Genomic DNA, 6,284 nt, shown 5'->3' with positions numbered 1-6,284 from the left:
CTTAGGCCATGCTCATTACAGCTTCCATCTACCTTTTTTTATTAATTTCCTTATATGACTTGATACCATTAGTCATAAAGTTCCTTTGCGGTCTCAGGTAATGTTATTCAACTATCTTCATCTCCTTTTGGTGTCTTGCACATCATAGTAGACAATGTGAATGTTTACTAAGTAAATTCCAGGCAACACTATCAGATGTGATGTTTAAAGGATTCTCTATTTTAGAAGCAACACTAATACCCTTGAAACAAAGAGTATCAGCCAGCCCGTATTCCTCAGTCACTTTAAAACTATGCCCACCCACATGCCTCTAATCAAGTTCTAGGCAAGGTCTAATTTCCAGAATTTGTACTATGCAAATAATATTTCTTTCAACTTGCACAATATACCTGCTCCTTATCAGACTGACGTGGCCTGGCAGTCTTCCACCTCATTTTCTGCTACTCTTCCCTTTGCTCACTAACTCCCAGCCACCTTGGTTTTCCTGTTTCTAAATATGAGAAGCTCTTTTATGCTTCAGGGTCTTTGACTGGAATATTCTTTAATTTACTTTCCCCGGCAAATACCTCCTCATTCTTCAGGTCTCAGCCTAGATTTTACTTTTTCAGAGGCTTTTTCTGACTTCCCCCATCTAAACTACATTCCTTTGTCTCTCTAATGGACCCTTTGTTCTTTTACTTCATAACACTTATCATAATTTATATTTACACATTTGTTTGTTTGACGCCATACTCAAATGTCAAAATTTCCATGAGGACAAGAACCATGTGTTTTGTTCACCATTATATGTCTAGCATCTAGCACAGAGCCTGACAGAACGGGCCCTTATTGAAAAAATGAATGAATGAATCCCTGTTAAGTGGAGGTGGGATGTGAGAGCAGATTTCCTCCTTTTTAAATACCACTGTTGATAAAGTACTAAGGCATAACCATTGATAGAGAATCATGGGCCAAATTCTGCACTCCTTTAGACAGCAAAAGGAATCTATACATGGGAAAGATCAACCTAGTTAAAAAAAGGATTCATGTAGGAGGTACGACTTGGAACTGTTTTATGAATGATGAGACATGAAATATCAACTCAGGAAAGAGCATAAGAAAAGGCACAAATATGGACATTAGAATCTTAATAAACTGATATTTATTGAACTTGCATGTTCTAGGTATCTATATACATTATCTTTATTTATTTTTTTTTTTGGTGGCTGGAGGGTATTGAGATCTGAACCATTCACTTCAGACATTATCTTATTTGAGACTTACTGCAATTTAAAAGAGGCAGTAGCAGAGGGATTAAAAGTGCAGGCTTTGGGTTCAAACCACAGCTGAGTAAATTTGAGAAAATTATTTAACATCTCTGTGCCTCTGTGTGCTCAGTCTCCCACGTGTTTGCTTTGTGGAAATCTACAGGAAAGGCTTTCCCTGGACTTCCACCAGCTTTTTGGATCCTAGAATTTTTTTCTTCCTTGACAGGAAATATGTATAGAAAGACCAAGTTCCTCTCTAACCCGTGTTTGACAGCATGGCTTTTTGTGACTATTTTTCCCCAATCATAAGGCTTATATTTGTTGATTTTAGGGATGATCAAAGAAAGACATAAACACAAGGTGGCAGTAGCATGCAACGAGCTTGATTTGGGTGGCGTGTGACAGGTTGCATGCCAAAGGGGAGTTCCTCATTGTTGACCTTCCAGAGACAGCTGTGTGGCTGCCACCAAGAAGGGGAAGAAGGCAAGGGAATTCCAGGGGGAGAGGGAAACAGAGAGAAGGCTTACTTGTCTAGGTGTTGTTGCAAGATGGGGAATCTCTGGGTCAGAGAACTTGGAAGCGCAGTAGAGAGGCTTGGGGTCTTTTATAGCCCCAGGGTTTTTCTTATCTTTGGCTAGCAGATGCGAGGTACAATTCCTTGGGCTATGCAGTTCCTTAGGACAGCTCTAAATGGCTAAAAATATGGTTATCCTGGCTATATTTAAAACAACTGTTTGTGTAAAAATTTGAGTATGGGGCAGGTGAGCTTTTGGGCTAATGGTCCCAGCCTGCTATGAACATCCTAACTTTTAAACTCATTGATTTTTGAAACTAGAGTTGCTGCGATTCTAATTTACATTAAATGATTAATGTTTGCTACTTAAGCTTTAAATACTATTTCTGTAAGTTTTTAAAGTCTGACTTTTGATATAGATACCAAAATTCTAAAGCTGTCATATATGTTCAAATTCTCAATATGTCTGTAAAAAGATTTTTGGTAGTTACCTTGATTGAGTCCTCATATACAAAGTAAATCGATTAAACCAAGTGAGCTACTAGATTCTTTCTAGTTCCAAAACGCTAATGAAAGGTTTTATGAAGAAAAGAAAAAAAAAAAAAATCCAAAGTCTTACCACAGAAATATAAAGTGGTTTTTTTCCTCCAACAGACAAAAAGGTTAATGCTTGGGATGCTTGTAAGTAACCAACAGTTGTGGAGGGAAGTTCTAACGTGGTCAAAATTTGCAAGTTCTTAATGTCCAGAATTCTATTTGAATTTTTTAAAAATAAAATATTTCAAAAATTCAGGAAAGCACATGAATCTGTGGACATACTAAGACCCTCTCCTTGACCAAACGTTAGTAAGGATCTTCTGAGCCCTCTTCTTGATTATGCCTTGACCTTAGGCTATTCCCATTCCCTCTGTAATCTGACTGCTTAGCCCAGTTTTAGCAAGAATCCTGCTAAGTCAGTTTACTGAGAATCCCCCCACCCTTGATATCTGATCAAATTCCTCATTCTCCACCTGTGACTGATGTATAAGACCTTAGCCTGCCTTCAGCAAGAATCCTACTACCCTTGACAACTCCTCTTGGTACATCCACTGACCGTCCTCACTCTGCTGTGTTGGTTATAAATCCCCAGTTGTCCTTGCTGTAGTCCAAGTTGAGCCCCATTTCTCTCCCCTATTACAATGCTTTTATTGCAATAGTCCTGAAAAGTCTCCCTTTCCATTTTAACAAGAGTCAGAATATTTTTTTTTAACAATACCATGCAACTAATCCTAACATTCTTTTATACTTGCTTAATTTTTAAAAAATAAATAAAACATCACAGATACAATTGATGCATAGGAAAGGATTTTCAATTTCATTAATAGAGTAATAAAATTAAAACTACCCTGAAATACTATTTCTTATCTAACAGATTGGCAAGAATCTAAAAGTTTGACAAATACTCCACTGGTGAAGCTATGGAGAAAGTAGGCAGTCACATACATTGCTAGTTTGACTGCAAAATGACAGCTTACCCACAGAGGGGTGTCTGGCCAGATCCAGCAAAATTACGTATGAATTTACCATCTGAACTAATAGTGCAACTTCTGGGAATATATGCTAAAATAAGACGTATGCCCGTGACTATTCATTATAGCACTATTTGTAATAGCAAAAGACTGGAAACCACCCAGATGTCCATTGATAGGGAAGTACTTGAATATATTATGGTACTAGTTTTATTTCAGGCCAGGGGGAGCTTATTCAGGTTGGCTCTTTAGTCTTTGACATGGACGTAGTAGACCTTGCTTTTTAAGTCAAATTGTTCAAGTTGAATGTATTACGGTACATGTACACAATGTACTAGTTGAATATATAACAGTACATTCACTCTATGGAGTACTATGCAGACATGTGAAATATCTATCTCTCTATACTAATATTGAGTGATCTCCAGAATTTATTAAGTGAAAAAAGGTGGGAGAAAAGTATGCTACTATTTATTATCTAAGAAAAAGAGATATATATATATATGTAATTAATTTTTTAAATGAAAAAAATGAACCATAAAAAATATTTAAATCGTTATTACCTTTAGGGCAGGAAAGGAGCAAAGGGCAGAATAAGGGTTTCAGAGTAAAGGGAGTTACAGATGTACAATCAACGAGGTTAAATAAAACTTTGAACACCAGAATTTTAATTGATAGTATCAGTATGAGTTCATCATGCATTTTATTAAAACCAAACAAACAAAAAACATATTACTCAGCTCTGCCCACAAGAACAGGTACAGAAACTCATTAGCAATTAGCACAACACACATTCAAACCACAATGGGACCATGGTGCTTTGGATAAATGGCTTATTTGAGTATGAAATAAAATATGTACAAAATGAGCCTGGGAAGCAATCAAAGAGTACTAGGGCTATGTCAAAACACTCAGGAAACAACTTGAATAAGCTCCCACTGGCCTACGATAAAACAATTTAAGCACGAATAGTGATAATAATTGCAATGGATTATAATTCATCAAATTTATTTAAATCCCTGGATTCATAATGATGGGTATCCACTTTTAAGGGTTTTTATCCCTCAAGAATTTTTTTCATACTATAGGTAATAATCTAATTCTATTTTCCATTAGAATTAACCATTCGTTCAGCATTTCTTATTGACTAGTAATCCTTTCCTCACTAATACGTAATACCAATGTCATGTATCACATTCCCATACCTGTACATATGGGTCTCTTTTGGGGCTCTTTATCTCCTTTTTTTGTTTAATTGTACATCTTTATGCATTTAATACAAGGCTGTTTCAATTATTATGGCTTTATTACATAACTCGTCATCTGGTAGGACAAGTCCTTTCAACCAATTTTTCTTCTTCAAAGTAGTCTTGGATCTTTTATTTTTTCGATATAAAAATTAGGATGCCAACCTCAGCAGATATATTATAGTCTTTTAAAAAAAATTACCAGTAATGCTATACTGGCAATATGACAAAAAGTTGACTGACTACATGGACGACTAAATTAACCGAATAAATTTAACACTAGATGACAATGTAATACAAGATTAAAGGTTATAAAGTACTATTTACTATAACTGAATGATATTACATACTTTTTTGGGAAAAGTATCTAAGGCTTTTGAATTTTTGAAATGCAAATTTTCCCTTTTACTGAAGTATACTCATTATCTTACTGTTTTGGTCAGGAGAAGAACTGAAAAAGAGAAATAATATTAAATTCAGAATGAACAATCCTTGCTATATATATTTTCCCACATATATTAGGAATGTTCTGTAACTTTCCGAGAAATAGTGACTTGAACTAAATACTGAACTACTACCAATACCCATGTGCATTTTTGGAAGTTTTTAGTCACTGGGAGCCATGGCAATTCTTTTCTCGATATCACAAACTGTTTCGAACACTTTCTTTTTACTATCAACATTGGAACAGAAGACCTGCTGTTCTGTGACTGACTGGCAGGCAGAAATGACACGGACAGGAAATGGGAAATGGTTCAGGGTGTTGGAATTCCCCCTGGCTGCCTCATTAAGTGGCTTGTTATTTGGAAGTTTTTGAAACGTTTGCCCCTTGGAGTTCCCCAGAGAGAAACAAGCATCTGATTTCACTGACAAAGAGTGCCTTCACAGAAAGTAAAATAAAAATTGGGAAAGTCGTTCGTTGCAATAAAACATTTACTGCATGCCCCTGTGTCCACAGCACTACTTGGCGGGAGCGGGGGGTAAGGGAAAGACAAAAAGCTCACGCTAGTAAAACCAAGGCTTTTTATTTACAATTTTTTAATCACTTAACTATTAAACAAACTTTATACGTGTGCTCCTCTGGATATGTGTGCATACACACACGAATGTATGTATTCATTTTATTAAAATCTTCAGAAAATATTGGGAGCGAAGCCTGACCTGCAATACTGCTCGCGTTGCTAGCGATGAGCATTTGAAATAAGGACACTTTTCCGTTAGTTTCCAGAACAGAAAACCGAAAGTTTAAAAACAAAAGAAACACCGGTTGATTACAAAATACATAAAAGACTTCGAAATTAACGTTCTGGTAACTGTCCTACCCTCCAACGCCTCGCTTTTTACAATGTACACGGCCAGCTGTTGAGTTGATGCTACACAGCTGCGGTGAGGAAAAACGGTTACAATCGGTTTACTTAATTGAAGCCCCAAATGCCACCAGACTGACTCCATCCTCAAATGACGAGTGGAGGCGTCACACTACAGGAGTTTTGTCAGGGGCCGGGCTATTAACTCTGAGGTGACGAGAGGGGAGAGACGCAAAACCACCAGGGCAAGGGCGTTTCCTCAGGGTTTCCCAAGATTCAAACGTACCGGCTTACGGTTTGCCACGTCCGCCTCAGGAGAAGGCTAGGGACAGAGAGGGGGAAACGTTAAAGGTGCACGAACCTCGAAATTAAACACGAACACCGAGTAGATGCGGACATTCCGCATCCCCCCGAGGGACCACCGCGCAGCCCCAGGTGGGTGCCGGCGCTCCCGGCCTCCT

The sequence above is a fragment of the Cynocephalus volans genome, chromosome 4 (assembly GCF_027409185.1).
Source record: "Cynocephalus volans isolate mCynVol1 chromosome 4, mCynVol1.pri, whole genome shotgun sequence".
Taxonomy (NCBI): domain Eukaryota; kingdom Metazoa; phylum Chordata; class Mammalia; order Dermoptera; family Cynocephalidae; genus Cynocephalus; species Cynocephalus volans.
The sequence above is the reverse complement of the archived record's forward strand: the minus strand, read 5'-3'. Positions refer to the sequence as shown.